The sequence below is a fragment of the Macrobrachium nipponense genome, chromosome 47 (genome assembly GCF_015104395.2).
Source record: "Macrobrachium nipponense isolate FS-2020 chromosome 47, ASM1510439v2, whole genome shotgun sequence".
NCBI lineage: Eukaryota > Metazoa > Arthropoda > Malacostraca > Decapoda > Palaemonidae > Macrobrachium > Macrobrachium nipponense.
Genome location: NC_087222.1, coordinates 34,175,701 through 34,196,710, shown reverse-complemented (window position 1 = coordinate 34,196,710; position 21,010 = coordinate 34,175,701). Strand labels below are relative to the sequence as shown.

Below are 21,010 nucleotides of genomic sequence, written 5' to 3'. Positions count from 1 at the left end.
ATTTTTTCTTTTTAACTCATTATTTGTTTATATTTTTTGGTAAACTACGTCGTTTTGTCTTCTTTAACTCACTATTTATGCATATATTTTGTTACCCTACGTCGTTGACATCCATTAACGACTCATATTTCACTTCGCACGTATATTGCAGACTAAAATATATTATTAATTAATCGTATATAATTCAGTACTTTCTTTCTCGTGGCGTGACTGCCACAGCTAGCGGCCATGTTGCCATTCTGCTGTTGTCTCGTAACATCTTTAAGTATCTGAACTTGCCATTAATAACTACAGCATATATTTATGTATTTATTTATTTATTTATTGATTATTTATTTATTTATTTAATTATTGATTATTAATTAATTAATTAAAATATTATTTACTTACTTACTTACTTATTTATCTATTTATTTATTTATTTATTTATTTATTTATTTATTTAATTATTATAATGTTACAGAATAATGCCAGCCTCCATGAGGATGAGTCGTTACAAATTATCTTGTACCGATTACTACTACAACAACAACAACAACTCATTTACAACAACACCGGAGACTGATTTTATTCATTTCGACGCCAAAATGAACGAAATTTGAATTAAATATCCACCTGTAAGTTTATTTTAGAAATTTTCCACTCGAATTTACCGTAAATTATGAGAGAGAAAGGGGCGGAATCCTGCCATAATACGCCCATTTAGTAAGGCTACCCCTGACCTTGCTTGCTGGCAACAACGAAGTACCGGGAACTACCTAGGTACTACCTATGATTTATTGAGAATCTGTCAGGAGGAGTCTGTATTTTTTTATTTACATATTAATTGTTTTGTTGCTGAATACTGAAAACAAAAAGGCTTCCCTAGTTAGCTAATACAAGTAAATACGTCCCATGCCAAACTACCAGCAGACTATGAAAATTTACGGTATTTTCAGCATTCTTAGCTCGTATATTCCCCCTTTCCACTGCTTTTAATTCCAGATGTCTTAATGTCGGTAAATCTAGGCAATAACTCCGCGTCAGGTATTTCTTCGGAAAGTACAGTTTCCTATTACTAGTATTTTTGTGGCTTATTAAGATTTTATCCAGGGGCCAGCACCAAAAACAACAAAGTACATTTTACACCCCAATCTCTAGTGGCTGTTGTATTCAGAGAGCGTTCCTTGCAGTCTGTGCGGAATTATTGCCTTGAATTACCATGTACAGGCAGTCCCAAGGTTACGACAGGTTCGGCTTACGATGTTCCGAGGTTAAGGCGCTTTTCAAATATATTCATCAGAAAATTAAATTTTTCAGGGTTACGACGCCTACAAAGCTTGATCTGGCAGAAGAAATATGACACCAAAAATGCAAATTAATCAATATTTGAAGGATTAAACTTTTTGATGCTTAATGCAATAGGAATGCAGTTTTGAATGCACCCAAAGCATTAAAAAGTAAGGTTTCTTAGGATTTTTTATGATGTTCCGGCTTACGACGATTTCGGGTTACAATGCAAGGCTCAAGAACGGAACCCCCGTCGTAACCCGGGGACTGCTGTATTGTAAAAATGTATACCTTTACCTAACCTCACTAATGAATTGTGCCTACCGGTCCTCTAAGCAATAACTCTGCACGGAATGCTAGGAATGTTCTCGCGAACAGACGGCCTATAGGGTTGGGGACATCAGATGTATTTCGCCTCATTTATACTATCCCCTGAGAGTTAATTACAGTTGACCCCAAAATACAGTAAATTTGTAATAAGCAACCCAAACACTATAGGAAGCTGTAATTACCGAAGAAATACCCGATGTGGAGTTATTACCTAGATCTACTCCCTTACCTATCGAGAAGGGGCTCTGCCTCCCTTGCTTAAATCCCCCCCCCACCCCCCCCCCCCCCCCCCCCCCCCCCCCCCACCCCCCCCCCCCCCCCCCCAACAAGGCAGTGACGCCTCCATTTGCATATACCTAGCTAGTCTGGTATTCAATAATGAAGAAGACTATTTTCATTCCCATGCGTAACTGAAGGAACTAGTCTACCCATTATACCTATTTTGAAAACAGTACAATGTATACTTTTGGCTTCAAGTATTGATAACTTCTAATAAAGTATTAATAACTTCTCATATATTTGCAGATTTAGAATAGATGATGACGATGCAGGTTATTGCGAAGTTAATTTCCATCATTTTCCGTTACGAAGCTTTTAATTTGTGACAAATAAATTATAGATATTCTATATCTGCACTAATAGCAGAATATTATAAAAAGATTGATAATTAACTATCTGAAACCGAAAGTACTATTTATGTTTTTGAAAATATGATATGACGTTTCTTGACTGATAGTATAGATTTATTTAACACTTTGATATATAGACAGCATTTTGAGTCATGTACTTATATCTAAATGGTTCATTTTTGTTCCTTTCAGGACATGGAATTCTAAGGAAATGACAACATTGGGGGTCTCTGCCATTGACGTTATAAGTAAAACAAGTACTACTACAAATCATGAAAAGTTTTCCAGCTCCTTTTACCAGTAGTACGCACCAGAACGAGTGCTTGACGTTAGATATCAAGATGTTACTCTGTGGCAAAGAAAGGTTAGCTATATCTTTTTTCTGTTTTGCATCATTTTCACTGTGCCAAAGCTTGATTTGCCCAGTCTCAAATTTATGACGTGGTTAAGTAAGTGTGCAAAAGCTTGATTTGCGCACAGTCTCAAATTTATGACGTGGTTAAGTAAGTGGATATGTTAGGAACTGCATACTATAACATTTTAAATAGGTCTATTTTTTATATAAGAAAAGTATTGTGTGGTCTTTTCTAGATATAGGTACTGCTTTGTAATTTTAAATGGTTGTGGTGGTAAATTTCCAGTGGCAGTCTTCAGAAGGCTAAAGTAAGCACATTAAAGCTTCATGTCCCTTGTAAATTCCAAAAAAAAGCTTTTTTTCAGCAGATCAATGATTTCCATAATAGAAAATAGTAATAAGCTTTCCCTACCTCCCATTCTCTCTTTTCTAGACACGTCACATTTACATAGCTTCTGCCTTACAGCCCAAAAGCCGTCGAGAGCGGCTGGTACAAGTGGTGGGGGAGGAAAATGGGTTTTTCCGTAGGAGGACGCACAAGAAAAAGTTTGTTATGATTTTACCTCCCCCCAACATCACAGGACACCTGCACTTGGGTCATGCACTGACCTGTGCGGTAAACAAGATGGTGTTAGCAAGATGGTTAGTTAGTAGTATTGTTATGTTGTTAGTGGTTTCATCTTGTACTCGATGTGATATCATATTGTGTTTAAGCAACAAAGAAACCCAGTGGTTATTCTCTTTCAAGAGAGCAAACTAGAAACTAGGTGAATTATCCTCCCTCTGTGGAAAGCCGTAGCTGTCACTATTATGTTCAACGAAAGAAGGACAACAATCATTCTTTATTCTGATTGCAGCTGTGTCCAGTATTTTTCATGTTTGATGATGGAGATTAGAGTTCTGCATTATTTGTAATTACCTATCTTTTCTCAGAATTTATTTATTTTATTTCCTATTTTGACATCTGAGAATATTTAAATTTTCCTAGCCAATCCACTTATTCTCTTCTTGCTTGTACTTTTTGTACATGAACTTCCCTGACAGATATATACTTAGCTATAGTCTCCGACGTTTCCCGACAGAATTTTTCAAATCTCGCGGCACACGCGACAGGTAGGTCAGGTGGTCACTTACCCGCCGCTGGGTGGCGGATGTACGAACCACTCCCGTAAGCTTGTCAGATTTTTTCTCTGTCGCATCGGGGAACGATAACAACTGTTGTCGGTTCCTCTCGATAGTTTTTCGATTCTCGCTTGCCTGGAGTTAATTTGGACTTCTTTTGGTGACGTATTCGCTTTGTTGGCTTGGCATACGTGATTGTGGACCGGTTTGATTTTGAGTTTGATTTTCTTTAACGATGTCTGATCTAGAATCGGTAGTTAAAACTTCGGTGTTGTTTAGGGTTTGCGTGAATGAAGGATGTAAGGTGAGGTTGCCGAAAGCTTCGGTAGACCCCCACACGGTTTGCATGAAATGCAGGGGGAATGATTGTGCGTTTGCTAACCCTTGTAGTGAATGTAAGGGATTGAATGAAGAAGAATATAAGGCTCTCTCTTCTTATGTTAGGAAGTTGGAACGTGATAGAGTGCGTAAGGCTTCCTCTAGAAGTTCTAGCAGATCTAGAATGAGTGAGTTGGATGTGGATCCTAATAGTACTAACGTAGAATTAGAAACCTTCTTCCCAAGTTGCAGCCCCGGCTCCCCGCACCGAAGCCGGAGATTCGCCTCGGAGGCGGCAGCTCTGAAGCCAAGAATCGTTCTGTGGATCAGAAGATTCGTCAGTTGGAAGGTAAGGAGAGTGTTAGTGATCAGTGCAGTGTCCCCAGTGTTGTGGAGGGTGCGTCTGACCGGCTCCTTAGTGCCTCTAGGCCTAGACCTCTTCCAGACTCCCAGTTCCAGTGGGGGAGTAGGAAAGTCGAAAGCCGCAGGAGGGCTAGGGAGAGCCCCCACCGGTCAGGCGTCCCCTCGGCAGATCCTGAAGTACGCTCCCAGGCTGCCTCGGATCGCTACAAGAAGGAGCTCCTACGCCAATGCTTCTCCTCTTCGTCGTCTCCCTCTCCGAAGAGAGGTTGGAAACTCCCCGGATGCGTCGCGCCCGTTGAAGAGGGCTTGGAAGGCTCCCTGCAGTCCATTTGGCTTCTAGTCCGGAGGTTTTGGCTCCTTGCAGAGGTAGTGGTAAGGATCTGTTAGGTAAGCGGACAAGGTCCCTCTAACAGCATCCGACTTGGATTCTACCACAATAGGGGATCACATATCCCAGTGGTAGATCCGAGAGTCTTTCAGCATCAGGTCACGTCCTAGCTGTAGCTCTCCAGGCAATGCAGACTCAGAGATAGTATCTATGAAGTCTTCATCCTGAAAAGGTGAGAACCAAGGTTTTTATATCCTACAACATTAGTTGTTTCCCGTCTTACCTGTATTATTGAGCTGTATTCTTACCCTCCACCAAGGGTGCCAATCAGCTAAGTATATATCTGTCAGGGAAGTTCATGTACAAAAATGATATTTGTTAAACTACAATAAAGTTTTGTACATACTTACCTGGCAGATATATACGATTAATGGCCCACCCAGCCTCCCCTCAGGAGACAGGTGGAAGAGAAAAATCTGACAAGCTTACGGGAGTGGTTCGTACATCCGCCACCCAGCGGCGGGTAGTAGACCACCTGACCTACCTGTCGCGTGTGCCGCGAGATTTGAAATTCTGTCGGGAAACGTCGGAGGGACTATAGCTAAGTATATATCTGCCAGGTAAGTATGTACAAAAAACTTTATTGTAGTTTAACAATATCATATTTCATTGCTCTGAGTATGTGGATGACAATTAAAGCAAAGTTCTTTTTTATTTTTGTATAACTTCTTAGATGGTCTGTTGTACTGAGACTTCATATCCAATATTAATGTTTATGATTTTTTTAGGTCGTTTGTCATACATCATTCATCTTGTCAATTTGAAAGAGATGTTGCTTTTATTATTTACGATAGTCCATTTCCTATTCTACAGGCACCAGATGAACGGAAAGCAAGTGGTTTGGGTGCCTGGTGCGACCACGCAGGCATCGCAACTCAGGTTGTTGTGGAGCGGCACCTTTGGGCGACAAAGCAGCTGACAAGGCATCAGCTGGGAAGAGAAAAGTAGGAAAAAAAGGATTATTTGTACCCTCAGTAACCTTCTGTTTCTCATGATGTTATCTAAGTGGATAGAGGCAGTCTCTGGTTATCGGCGGGTCTCGGTTAATGGCAGATCCACGTTTTATAGAGGGTATTGTGTGGTGCCAAACAGGCCGAGTTTCGTTTAATGGCTCCATAAGGTGCTGATAATAGAGTTATGGTGTCATAACTTATGCAAAAGAGGTGCCGTTAACAGAAACTCGGCGCCATAATCGCCATAAGTCGCTGGTTTCAGTTATAACTTAAGTATCAGGCTCCATTTTTATTGTTAGTGATCGACTTAACTGGTGAAAGGGCTGCCATTTCAAGATTTGTCTATCCTCTATCCCCTGAAGTATTTACTCAATGTTGAGTCAATTTCTGACCTCAGAATGATTCTTGGTAAATAGAGGTGCAGTTTTAGCGAACTAGGCTTATTTTGTCAAGGATTAAAAAAAACTAATCTGCTGACAGTACCCATCCTATGTAAGTATATCATTCCATATACTTTTTCATGCCACAGTTACTTTCATCAAGAACATAAGGTAAAGAAAAAACACTACTAAAAACATATGAAGCTGTTGGGACAGACATTATATGTGAGAAAAATTTAATGCATCCTATTAAGCATAAATTTAAATGAGAAAAAATTTTATAGTACGTATATACTTTAACATTTTTACAGAGTTTTTCCATAAGTCTTAGTGGTAATTTGGTGCACAGGAATCTTAACTACTTTTGCATAATGTATGGCAGACTCATGTCAGGCAATATCATGGTGCTGTAATCTCAGAAGTAGTGGATACTGCAGCCCTAGTTTCATGTCTCCTGCTTTTTTGTTTGTCCACCTTTCTCATATTGGTATCTGAACAGTAACTTTCTCCCTATCTTATGTTTGGCTTTGTTCTCTCTGTGAATAATTCTCTTGACTGAGTGTAGTCGTTTTGTAATCGCAGCTGTAGTTTATGTACTAGTGAGTAAGAGAGTCTTTTGCAAATACAGGTTTGTTGATGAAATTCTGCAGTGGAAAGAACAGAAGGGAACAAAGATTTATGACCAGATGAGACGTTTAGGAGTGTCCCTTGACTGGGATCGGGCTGTTTATACGATGGACGAGGTAAGTATAGAATACATTTATAATTTCATTCAGTTTTGAAAATTTATAGAGCATTGTTGACGGAAATACAAACGTAATTGTTTCTGTTTTTCAAACTACTTTGTAAAACATATCGCGTTTGTAAATAAAAATTATGTGTTAAGCAGAGTATGATATGTGGGATATCCAAGGTTCTCATCTTATATAATAGTAGAATCTTCAAAACCTTTATAAGCACATATATGATCAACCATTTCTAATTGAGATTGTAGCTTAAATCAAGACCATGGTTTCGCATTATGAAACATGAGGCATGTTTTTGATAAATTATAGTTAGCATTTTGCTTCTGTAAATTATCTGACCTTTCTTTCTTGTTAGAGAATCTTGTCAAAGAAAGGAGAACTCGATGTCCAATATTGTAATGTTGCATATCATTATTGCAGGAAATGTGCAAGTCGGTCAGTGAGGCCTTCATCAAATTATTCAATGCGGGGCTGGTGTACAGGAAGATGTCGTTGGTGAACTGGTGCTGTGAACTGCAATCTGCAATATCGAACATTGAGGTGGAGCACCTGGAATTAGAGGGACCAACGGACTTACGCGTTCCTGGTTATGATCGACCCGTCACGTTTGGAAAGATATACGATTTTGCTTATGAGGTTTGTGAATCTGGTAAGTGATGCTGAAATCTCTTGTGGTTAACTTATAAGTTTAGTCATTTAAGGTCGAAGGAGTGTAGCTCATATCGTTGCTATATCATAAATTCTCTTAACCTATGCTGGTATCACCAAAGACACTCATTAACTTCGTGGCAAACATGGTTTATCATTGGTAGCCCCTGGGATCAATGTTGATCTTAATGCTGCTTCCCCTTGTGACTTACCAAGTCTTCCATTATTTGTGAGAGGAAATGAAGGCCTTCTTTAATTTATTGATTTTTCCTATCATGGCTAGCATCACACTTTTGGAAAGCATTGGACTAAAAAAAATGTTCTGTCGAGGGAACCTAGAGTTTATTTACAACTTTCACAAGCTTCTTAATGCAGAATTAAGAGTCGTGGCAGTCACTTTTCACTGAAAATCATGTGGAAATTTGACAAGAAATTTGGTACTTTGCCTCCCATCAGTCAAGGTCTGCAATGTTCAGTATAGAGAAGCTAAACTGACAATTTCACATAATTCCATTGCTTTTAACAGTCATGAATTTTAAGAGAAGGTATGCTATGAAAGTCTGTAATTTAAGAAATAACTGAGGGCAGGGTTTCATTATGTCTCCTTGCATACTGACAGTATTTCTGTATGTATTATATTGCTGAAGGATGGTTAATTGGAAAATCTAAAATATCATTCATTGGTGTTTATGTCAGTTTTGATATTTGACATATTTTTTATGCCCTTGCCAACCATATGGCTTATTTGATGATTGACTTATCTGTCTGCTGAGGTTAAAGTTCTTTAAAGTACTATATAATGTAAATATCCTACAAGATAAAATGTCAACCATGTGATATACTATCACCTTTGAGTTGTGGGGTATTATATGTTGTGGATCCCAGGAGAAAGGTGAGGGGGTTCACTTAGTGACCAAAGGTCAAAAACAAATTCAACTTGAGCTATAATGTTTGAACTGTACAAGATAGAGACTTGTTTCCAACACGTACTTGAATTATGAAGCTCAGGCAGAGTGAAGTCAAATCGCAGACAGGAATTTAATTGTCTTGTGTTATATATTCCCAGATGAGGTTATAGTCGTGAGCACCACAAGACCTGAGACCATGCTTGGTGATACTGCCATCATGGTCAATCCAGAAGACGGCCGATATAAGCATCTCGTCGGAAGGAGAGCCTACCACCCTTTTCGTCAGGAGGAAATGAGGATCATTGCAGATTTGCGTGTTAATCCCGAGTTCGGCACAGGTAGGCAGGCGTGTGTGTGTGTGTGTGTGTGTGTGCAGTATTGTAATCAGCAAGTTTGTTCTAATACCCCATGTGGATCTTTTAAGTGTGATTCACATTTAGTGTTCGTATTCAAGAATTTCAGGGCTTTATTTTTGTTCTCAAATCATTGTCATGTACAGTGGGTGATATATTTTGATAACACCAGTACAGTAATGATATATTTTAATGACACCAGTATATTATTTCTCGATAAAGACATTTCTGATAGTTAGATTTCTCTGTCGCAGTTTGAGAAATGCCTATGATTTATAAAGTTTCTGTTAACAGTTTTTGTATTTGTAAAATTACCTAGACTTTCATGATTTGCACTTTTACTTTACTGTGGTAAACAAAGGTGATTTTATTGTCGAACTTTGGTACAATATCACTTAACTGTGAAGAAGGACAACCACCAGAAATGGAATGTATCGACTTCATTTTCTGTAACTTAATTTGACTGAATTGTTTCTGTGTCAGTGTAGATGTAGTATTAGTCATTTCAAGAATACATACACTTTTGTTGCCCAGTTAGATTGTATCCTTCATTCAAGACAACTTTCATAGTGTATTACATGCAAATTTAAACTTGCTACAAGACATGATCTAATCAGAATAATCTTGGATATTCTGAGGTAGGCAGTCCCCGGGTTACAACAGTCTCGGGTTACGACGTTCCGAGGTTACGATGCTTGTCAATAGACGTTATTTCCAGGGTTACGACGCATGTTCCAGGGTTACGATGCTTGTTCCAGGGTAACGACGCCTACAACGCTCATCTGGGAGATGAAATATGATGCCAAAAGTGCAAAATAATCAATATTTGAAGGTTTTTTTGATGAAAAATGCCATAAGACTGCAGTTTACATAGTTTTCAATGCACCCAAAGCATTAAAAGTAAGGTTTTCTTAGGATTTTTGACGATGTTCCTGCTTACGACGTGTCTCAAGAACGGAACCCCCGTCGTAACCCGGGGACTGCCTACATGCAAATTTAAACTTGCTACAAGACATGATCTAATCAGAATAATCTGGGATATTCTGAGGTAATATTGAAGATTCTCCTTCATATGCTACTTGGGACGCTTTTAAAATCAGCCTCTGATTTGCAGGTGCAGTGAAAGTGACCCCAGCTCACAGTGCCGAGGATTACGAGGTTGGAACGAGGCACAATCTGGCTCAGATAACCATTTTTGATGAGCAGGGAAGGATTAATATGTCTGAATTCAAGGTGAATATGCAAGTCCTTATGTTTTAAAAATTTATTGGAAAGCATTTTAGACATGTGTGTGATTTGGTATACTGTACTTCTTCATTTTTGTGAGTACAACCACTACTACTAGGTAGTTATGGTAGATAGTTATTAAATCTTTCATGACATTAACTTTTATTGCATCATATCTCTGTCACTGTTTATTGGGAAACCTCATCATTCTAGCTAGCTACATGTAGGACTTGTTTGTTGGGGGGTTACTCCCTGTGTTGGTCTATGTGTAATTCATTGGCAGAATCTGTAAATGATCTCTGTAATGTCTCTTCTGTTGCGGGCTGTGTTGTTTTCTGTGTTCAGCATTTGACTTAATCTTGTTTTTGTCCTTTTTATTTTTCTGTCCAGTGGTCCAACTTCATCATTTTCCCCTCAAGTTTTTGTCTTTTGTGCAAAAGTAAATGTTCCAGACCAAAGGATAGAGAGGAAAGCAAAGCATAACAACACAACTCAGTGCACCTTTTGATGAGAGAATGTTACCGAGGGTCTACAGTTTGTTATGTTAGACATGTAGATAGTGCCCTGGAATAGGAAAGTAGATGGTAATAAGTTATGTATACCATATATACTTTTAATTGTGAATCATTTTTGCTCCTACAGAAATACAAACCATTGCCTTGTATGTAGGGGTATTCCTCAGCAGAAGCTGGAATCGGTCATTGAGACACGATAGCTAACTTGTAGTGGGTAGGTTAGTAGGGAGGAGGGAACCTTTCACACACACACACACACACAGCTGCTGACATCAAGCATTGTTTCTTTGGCTGTAGTTGAGTAAGACGTCCATTCTTTCTTCCTCTGTAAGGCAGCAGTCAGGCTGAGTTTATGTGGTAAAGCCATTATCTGAACCCATCCATTTATGATTGACTCAGATACTGGCTGCCATCTGACCTGCATTGCCCAGTCTTTAGGGTAGTGCTTGATTCTCAGAATTTTTCCTCTAGAGTGAGAGTTGATGCATTTCACTCTGGCTTAGGGCCTTATCAGTCTTGCATCCCTATGCCATATCCTGTAGGAGGTTACAGGAATCATTGCCCCTTTGCTCATGATCGTGACTGGGATTATGACATTCCTAGGGGAAGATCCAGCTATCTAGTTAATTAAAAGGCAATCTCTCACCTAAGGAGTGGGTCTCTTGCATGAAAGGTGATGGTTTGTATTCCTGTAGGAACAAATCACAAGATCTTTAAAGTAATTTGTACTTTTCCTCCTAGGTAAACAAACGAGAGCTTTTTATCATGATCTACCTTACCCACTCCATGTACTTATTCCCTGATGCTGAAGGGAAATGTACTTGTTGATAGCCCATGAGTTTTGAGTTCCCCACACCAGTTCATTTTATTACCTAGTTTAATTGCCACTTTTAGCTTGCACAGAGAAATACTCCTTCATAAATGGCTCTGTTTTGTATACTAAAAAGAAATACAAATTACTTTTAGGATTTGTGATTTTTTCAGGGCCAGCCGAGGTTCACAGCCCGTGACTCAATCCTAGAGGCCCTCAGACAGCTGGGACTGTACCGTGGTTGCAGACCGCATGCCATGGTCATTCCCGTTTGCAGCAGGACAAATGACGTCATCGAACCACTTCTGAAACCCCAATGGTAACCTGCATTTCCTTTTAGATGTTTCACATTTTTTGTATAGGAGTAGTGTTCTCCGCAAGAGAAATATAGCACCTAGAACTTAAATTATTGCATGTTGAATGTAAGACAGATTTTTTTTCAATAGTAGAAAGTATTGTTTTAGAGTATATAGATTTAAATTTGAGATGCACCTAGCTCTTTGTGTATCAGTACCTATCAAGAGTGTACTTGAATTTATTGTTATAATACATGGGGCTTTTATGCATTAGCCAGGACTTACGGTTAATTTCCCTGACAGGTCTCTTGGAAATATGTCATTATGCTATCAGAATTGGATCTCTTTATAACAACGAATATTATAGGATACACCAGACTTCACTAAACTGAGGTGTAAATTAAAGTTATTTATTTGGAATGAACCTTACCTACTTTTAAGGTCAATTTTATTTGTGAAAATTTATACTTTGTTGTTTCATTACTCTTGAATAATTCAATTTTAGTAGCTTTAGATGTTGCAGAATTTAAATTTTAATGGCCAAGAATGTAAGCTGCTATGGAGGGTGATACTTGACAAGACTTTATGGCAGTAGCGTTACTTTTTTAATGATGCATAATGTGCGCTTTGTGAGAAGGGGAGAAGGATTTGCCAGTGATCCTCATTCCAGTGACACTAAATGAATAGTTTATCAGTTCCTTGTTCTTCTTGTTGCCTAGCGACGGCCTGTTTTTATTGTGTGCTTTCTAAAAGGAATCAGAAATGTTATTGGTACGTACTTGGGTTTGACGTTAGGTCTCCGTTATGGTTAAATGTGTAAGATGTAGTAAGGAAGGCTGTTGAATCTACTTATAGGTATGTGAGCATGACAGAACTGGCTAAGGAAGCAGTAGCTGCTGTAGAAAGCGGAGAGTTGGAGATTTACCCTGAAAACTACAAAGCCGTGTGGCACGAGTGGTTTAGGCAAAAACATGCAGGATTGGTGCATCTCCCGGCAGCTGTGGTGGGGTCACAGGGTGCCAGCTTATTGCATAGAGGTGGTGGGATGGATCAGAGGAAGTGTGGATTGCAGCTTCTTCTGATGAAGAAGCCAAACAAAACTTTTTGTGGTAAAATCTTGGTAAGGACTTTGTCTCAAATACAGTATACAGGCAGTCCCCGGTTTATAGCTGATCCGGTCGTATGACACTTGCCTAGCGTCATAAAATTGGCATTTGTTCATGAACTTACCTGTCAGATATATATATAGCTGTATTTTCTGAAGTCCGACAGAATTTTAAAAACTTCCGACACACGCAGTGGTCGGCCAGGTGGTTAGTCCCCATTCCCGCCGCTGGGAGGCGGGTATCAGGAACCATTCCCATTTTCTATTCATAATTTTTCTGTCGCCGGTGCTGGAAACACCTGTTTCCAGTACCTCCGTCTTAGATTTTGGAAACTTCATTGCCGCTAAGTATCCTAATTGTCTTTTAATTTAATTACTTGGATTTGTGGCTAGACATACGCTATCTTAAATTGATTTGAATTTGATTCATTTTTGCATAAGATATCTGAATCTAGTTAGGCTAGTTTCAGAGGGTGTTGTCTGCAAAGATAGGGTGTGGCTACCGAAAGCTTCGGTAGATCCGCACTTGGTATGCACGAGGGGTATGAGTCTTGCTTCTTTGTTGAGATTTGTCATGTAAGGAGTGTGAGGACTTTGTCTAATTCCGTAAGGAAGACGTATGATTCGTATGTACGCAATTAATCAGTAAACATGTCTAATTCCGTAAGGAAAACGTATGATTCGTATGTACGCAATTAATCAGTAAACAAAAGTCAGGGTAGTGAACCTGCTAACCTTCCTGTACTTTTTTTTGCCTAACCCTGTAGTATGGCCTACGGGTTATGAATATGTCTGCGAGAGGTGATCGCTCTCCTTCATTGTTGTGAAGAGTGCTACTTCTGTTATTGTTTCTCATAACCCTGTAATGTTGCCTTCGGGCCCTAAACAGTGTCTGTAGAGGTTATTGCCCTTTCTCTAATACTCTTTCGATTCGTATCTTAGAATCGAAAGTGCTTGCTTTAGAGAGCAATAGCGAAGTGGCTAAGTGCAGTGACAGTGCCCCCTTGTGTAGTGGAGGGTTGCGTCAGATCGGCTTATTTCGCCTCTAGGACCGGGACCTCTGCTTGACTCCCAGGACCCGGGGAGAGAGCATGTCGAAAGCCGAAGGAGGGTTACGAGGAACCCCCACCGATCTGGCGTGCCTTCGGCAGTTTCTGATGAAAATCCCCAGACTGCCTAAGTGCGTGCACGTGCACGAATCCTGAAGGATTGCTTCTCGTCCTCCGAAGCGTCCTCCCCGCGCAGGGGTTGGAGCTTTCGGAAGGACTCGCGCCTCTTAAATAGAAGCTTTATAGAAGAGGACGCTTCACGTCCTCTCTCTCTCGTTATGCGTTCCAGTGAGAAGTAAGAAGGCGAACGTCGCCTGCAATCACGTGTACGTCTTTCCCAACTGAGGAAAATATGAAAATTAGAAGTCTAGTAGCCAGGAACGCTTTTGAGAGCGGACGTCCGAGCTTTGTTACTGTGAGAATAAGAAGGCGTTCCCAATCGCCAGCTCCCCTCGTATATCTACACGATCAACCCTTCTCCTGAGACTGTTTCGTGCAGTCGGATTTCTCTCCGAGATGTATCTCGCTTGTTTTGACGCCTGTCAGGAGCGTGACGCTTTTCTGCACGCTTCTTTTGACGCTCGGCTTGGACGGGACGTTCGGATGGACGCCAGGCGCGCGCGGGTGCACGCCAAGCGCGCACCAGTGGACGGTTCCGAGCGCCACGCCCAGTGGATACCGAGCGCACTCCGCGCGCGCCAGTGGACGCCGAGCGTGCTCGCTGCTCGCCAGTGGACGCCGAGCTGCGCGCGCCAGCGCAAGCCAGGTGTGTCGCCTGGCTGAACGTTTCTATTGAACTCTTCAAGCTCTTGTTTACGATTTGGGCCTCAAGAATTTTTACCTCTACCTTCGGTGATACCTTATACCTCACATGCAAAGAATGTGAAGTAAGCAGTGCTTCGGAGGAAGCTTAAAGTGAACAGACAACTTCGTCTTCGAAACCCAGCAAGACCTCGGGTTTCGTGAATTCAAGAGGTCTCTGTCAATAATTATATTGCTTTTCGCAAAGGTGGATGGAGTTAAGGAAAGCTCTAGGGAAGATCTCGTTTTCTCTACCGCAGTCAAGACTTTGCGATAAGGCAGTTTACGGGTTAGGTAAAGGCTCGATGTGCCTGCACGTCAGGAACTCTCCCGGCAATGTTCAGTAGGATTCTTGCAAAGGTACTCATCAAAAGGACGCTCTTCAGGAAAGCGCAAGATAGGACTTCTTTTGCCATACTGCCAATAAATTTTAAGCTTTAGCAGGCTTTAGTTGTGATACGGGAGAGGAAGCTGGTTGGAGAATTTAATTTCTTCCTCTTCCCAGGATAATTTTGCAAGCTTTTTAGCCCATCTGAAAGGGTTTTTCAGATGATAGGTTTTGTTAGTTTCTAGTCGGGACTACGCTGCCGAATTGAACATCGTCGTTTTTCTTCTACCTGCCGTAAGCCTAGTCTCTAAAGGATTCTTGCCCCTTCCTCGTTTGAGAACGGGAATCGGAAAAATAAAATGCTCGACTTCCTGGATTACGTTTTGTCAATTCAGTGACTTTCCCCCCCCATTGACAATATACTATCGTTTTTGTCAAGTAAGTGGGTATCCCCTCATTGACAAAATATCTCTTTTGTGTCCCGAAATGGGTTAGTTCTCATTGACAAACATCTCATTAACTTGATATTGCGTAAGCGAATAAGCTCTTATTGACAAGATTCGGAAGAGCTCTCATTCGTCATTCGCAGACTCGTACAAGAAATAGACTTGTAGACTACGTCAATGAACGCTTATGTCCAATAACATAAGAAGCTTGAGCTGACTGCTTCGATTCTCTTAAGTTTTGTTCATGAAACTTGCCTGTCAGATATGTATGTAGCTGTATTTCCGAATTCAGCTATATATATATAGTAGATAATATCTGCCAGGTAAAGTGATGAACAAAACTTTATTGTATCATAACAATATCATTTTGCCTTGCGTTATTTTATTTCTGGTTGTTCAAAGTCATATACGCTTGCTGTAGTTACCTCTTTCGGATGGCAAAACCGAGAGGTCAATTGTCTATTTTAAGGACATTTAATCGTTACTCCCTGCAGCCTTCCAGGAGTTTCCGATTTATCTTTTACCGTTGTATGGTAGTGTTCTGACGACACAAACGCATCTATATATTGGCGTTTTTCTGTTTCGCTTAAATATACCAGCTTGAGAGTCTATCTGCTCAAAAAAAACAACGGACCTATTTCTTCGTAGTTAGGGTAGCTGGCAACCCGGTACATAAAGTTAAGAGACGACATTCGTAAGCTGCTGGCTGCTGCTGTCACGCTGTGTCTGTCCTCCAGTCCAACCGAGCCACCAGTAACAGATCGTGCGCTGTCATGCGCTGTAAGTTACGTCTCTCTCTCTTGCGGGATTGACTGACTAACCGTATCTCTGTGCTGGCGGTTACGTCTCTCCTGCGGGATTGACTGACTAACTGTATCCTCCTCCTACAATCACGGACTTTAGCCTAAGATTGAAGGGATTTCTTACGTGAATGAATAAACGTTGCATTCGTTTTGCCTTACTATGTTCAACAGAGTATCTCTTAATCCTTTCGGTGCTCGTTACCTGCACGGTATAGAAAACACGAGTCTACCGCAACATTGCACTTTTATATGCTCTCCTGCTTAGGCAAAACGCAGCCTTATTAGGGAAGTTAAGCATACTCGGGGAGGGAATGGATGAGCTTGCTGGGGGGGGACATTTCCTTCCTGAAGAAGTTTGTTTCCCCGAATAGACTGCAATTAAGATCACAGTTTTTTCCTACCGGGAAACAAAATATTATTCAAGATCTAGGAATGATTCTGAACATCTCTCAGTGCGTCTATCACCTGAGGTGATAGAAAGAAGAACGGTGCCGGACATCTGGATAGGGTTTCAAATGTCCTGGATCTTAATCTGAAAGAAGTAAGGCGATTCGGTAGTCCCTCCAGTCCTCGAAACGAGTTTTTGGGAACCAGTGGTCCAGATCAACTCTGATATTCCACAGCTCTCTCATATCTTTAAGAAGTCCATTCTCTCTCGGTCCCTGTTTTCGAGTTTACGAGAAAGAGCCTATTATAACAACAGGCGTAGAATGTAACGATACCCTCTAGAGGTTCGTTACAGGATTGCAAAAGTCCATACGAATCGTCTCGATCGACGGCAGCAACTATTGACTTCCGAGTGGAATATTTATTTAGAAGTAAGTTGAGAGTTGTGGAGACTTTAGGGACGCCCTTTCATTCTTCTCTTCGATATGTTGAGGACGAAGAGGCTTCTTCTTCTCTGCTCCCTTATTCTCGATCCAGGATCGGTACCACTAAATGCCATCCTATGATATTGAACGGGGATGGATGTGTAGTCTCTTTTTCCCCTTTTTCAATCGTTTTAGGAAATGTAATAAGAGGATTTATGATGTCACAGGGAGCGACAATGACGCTGATCGCCCCATGTTGGCCCTTCAGGATCCTGGATTCACAGCGGTCACATACTTCCTAGTTCACTTTCCAAGGACCTTTTCCGAGAGAGTCGGTCTACTCTTAACTCGAAAGGTACCTATAACCTCTCCGCTCTGAGTCTGACTACGGTTCAGGCTATCGAGATGTTGACAGGAATAAGATTACCGTCTTCCATTTCCGTCTGAAGAATGGGATAAGCTGGCAGTCACATATAGAATACGCAAATATGTTGTGACGGCCTTTGGGCTCAAGAGATTTGCGTCTGTCAAACAACAAAGCCCTTCACGATCTTTGAGTTCGTGGAATCTCGAATCTCGCTCACCATCTACTTTTTGTCTCACCTGTTTTCTCGGAGTCAGACACTCGTGCGAGATCAGGCGACATATAGTAGCCCTGAGTTTCTTGTTGACGAAGTCGGTTGCGTTTATACACCCACGATGATCGTGTAACATGAGACCAGGTTGGACTGTCAGGCATTCCTCCTTCGGGACTGAATAAGCCTTGTTTGCTCCTCGCTCCTTTCTCCTGGCACCAGAAGCTCGAGTCAGGAGTTGATTCGCTGACGACGTTGGGTTGCGTTGATACACCCCCAAGGTTTGCTTAGATTGAATCGCCCAGGCAGTCCAGACACTCATCCTTCAGCGAAGAATAGTACCTTATGGTCTTTAGGGTACAGCCTTGCTGTCCTTGATTTCGTCTGACTGGGTCAACTGGTCGGTCACCTGACTTTAGTACAGACGGACTGACTGTACATGTCCAGATCGAAGCTTTTCAATATGGAACTTAGACGTAGTCTGAAGTTCTTGATGTCAAAGCATTCGAACCTCTCCTACCTGTTAACTTCTTGCATGTGATCAGGAAGGCCTTCTTCTAACCACCCTAGATACGACAAAGAGGGTTAGTGAGATTTTAGCCATCGTCACAAGTTTTGGCTTTGGAGAACACAAGGTTTCGGTGTGCTCTCTAAGCCTTCCGTTGTGGCCTAAGAATTGGAAACCTGTTTTGTCCTTGGGCCAGGAGCTTGGAAGCAAGGATGGCACAAGTTAGTGGGCAGGAGCCAGAGAGAGTCCTGTGCCCTGTCGGGTCTCTCAAGTTTTATCTACATAAAAACTCAAGAAAGTCGAAGTCATTCGGGCAATCTGCAGTGTTCCGGAAAAGACCAGACTTGCCCATATCGAAGAACACCCTGGCTTTAGTGTTAAGGAGTTCTTTCAAAAATGCTCCTTCATTGTGTTTTGCACAAAGATTTGAAATCTTTTTATCTGAATGCTCGAGGTGAGGGCGCGGCCTCGGAAGCATTTCAACAGAGCATGGCACTCAGCAACATCCTGAGTACCATGTTTTAGCGAAGCAACTCTGTGTTCACTTCACACTCCCTGCGAGATGTGAAGATGGCATATGAGATCTGCTGCTCGCTAGGGCCATACGTGTCTGCAGACAATCTTGGGAAGGCAAGAAGTACCACTCATCCTATCCTGTAGAAAATGGTTAAGGAAGAGCTCTTAATTTAGTTGTTGAGTCGCCGACAACGGCACTTCTTAACTCTTAAGCCTTAGTTAACACACCTTAACTTTGGCTAGGTTGGTCAGGTGGTGATATATATATATAATATATTTATTTTACTTCTTAGCCCTCATGGTATGGTCAATATGGTCTAGTCACATTGTGGTCACGCCCCCCGTTGACAGATTCATCTGGAGTGCACCAGCTTTATAGGTCTCTACCTCGCTGGCAACTCTAGTAAAGCAGAAGCAGAACTTTGGGTTGACCAGTAATACACGAAGTCAGTGCTATGCTAACAACAGGTGGAACCAAGATGTAAATCATCTGCATGCATTTGTTTCCCAAAATCCTTCTATTCTGTCCCTTCCCACCTCCAAAGGTGGGATTCAGCTATATATATATCTGACAGGTAAGTTTCATGAACAAAATGATATGTTATGATACAATAAAGTTTGTTCATAACCTTACCTGGCAGATATATATAATCAAGTACCCACCCACCTCCCCTCAGGGGGACAGTGGAAATAAAAATTATGAATAGAAAAGGGAATGGTTCCTGATACCCGCCTCCCAGCGGCGGGAATGGGGACTAACCACCTGGCCGACCACTGCGTGTGTCGGAAGTTTTTAAAATTCTGTCGGACTTCAGAAAATACAGCTATATATATATATCTGCCAGGTAAGTATGAACAAACTTTATTGTATCATAACAATATCATATTTATGGCAATAAGGTGCCAATAATAGGGTTATGGTGCCATAGCATGCCTGACAGAGGCACCGTTAACCGAAACTTGGCGCCATAAATCACCGAGTTTCGGTTAATGGCGGTTTTCGCTCATCAGCACCCCGCTGGGAACCGGGGACTGCTTGCATTGGTCGTTGTTATTGAAAACATCTTTCTGTTTTTGTGTAAAGATACTCCTACATTTGTGGTCTGAATGTTCTTAGACTGAGCAGTTGCTGCTGCATTGTAATCTAGTAGGAATGATTAATGTCTCATTTAAAAATACCTCGCATTTATTTGCGACATAAGACATTATATTAGGATGTTCAGTGTACTACAGGACTGATCGACGTCTTGGCATTCATGCCGAAGATCCTTCCAAGTACGTATAGACGTCGCTTTACTTGAATGAAAATCTGATCTTCAACAGGATACCAGAGGCAAAGATTAAGAGCATTAAGCAAGATGAGGATGTCTTGGGACACGTGGTTCTCGTCCGGACTGCTTCCATTCGCCGCTTTTGGTTGGCCTCAGAGTACGCAGGATTTTAACCGCCTGTACCCGACATCCCTGTTGGAAACCGGCCACGATATTCTTTTCTTCTGGGTTGGCCGAATGGTTATGCTTGGGCTACAGTTGACGGGAAAACTGCCTTTCAAGGTTGGTAAACCACTTTTATCATTTGCAGAGTCATCATGTAGTACAGACTTAAGAAATTAAGACGTTTTTATCATTTCATTAACATTATCTGTAAATCGTAGCCTCAACATGCATCATACAAATTTAATGAATTGCTACAAAATGTAGTGTATTTGTAAATTACAGTACGTATTTGCAAAATATGTTATAAGGATAAACTAATAGGCTACGTTGAATAACTATTACAAGGCAGTCCCAGGGTTACGATGGGGGTTCCGTTCTTGAGACGCATCATAAGCTGAAAATCGCAGTAAGCCGGAAAATCGTCAAAAATTCTAAGAAAACCGTTACTTTATTTGATTTGGGCTTTGGGGTATTAAAACCATGTAAACTGCATTTTATTGCATTTCATAAATAAGCCTATTATTTGCATTTTTGGAGTAATATATCTTCTGTCAGATTGGTGTCATAAGCGATGTAACCCTGGATATATAATTGAAAAGACTGCGTAGCCTCGGAACGTTGTAAGCCGGCAACTGCCTGTAATACAGCTTTGTTGAATTTAACTTATATAAATAGGAAATAGGTAAACCTCGTATTTTCATGAGTAATTGAAAAAATATTATCTGTTAAATGATAAATGATGTGGATTTTATTTTTGGGTAAGAGGGCATTTGAAACTGAAGAGTATCACGGATAGTCGTTGCCCAAAATGCCTCTGTGTTGAGCATTTATTTTGGTGCTGCTAGAGTCTGTCCAAAAGAGATGACACTATTTCAAGTGTTGAGAAGCATTGGTATAATTTCCAGCTCTGTCCTCCAATCTGAGTGCTTGAGTTCTTCTTAAAGTCTTAATCACAAGTTAAAAAATCTTAGTGTAAATGTCTTACCTTGATTCATGACTTCATAGCAATACAGATTGTCC

At 41.0% G+C, this 21,010-nt stretch overlaps 1 pseudogene; it reads left to right on the top strand.

The window, feature by feature from the left end:
* The first annotated feature begins 3,208 nt into the window (after window positions 1-3,208).
* LOC135204635 (valine--tRNA ligase-like) overlaps window positions 3,209-21,010 on the top strand; it is a 34,551-nt pseudogene continuing 16,749 nt past the window's right edge.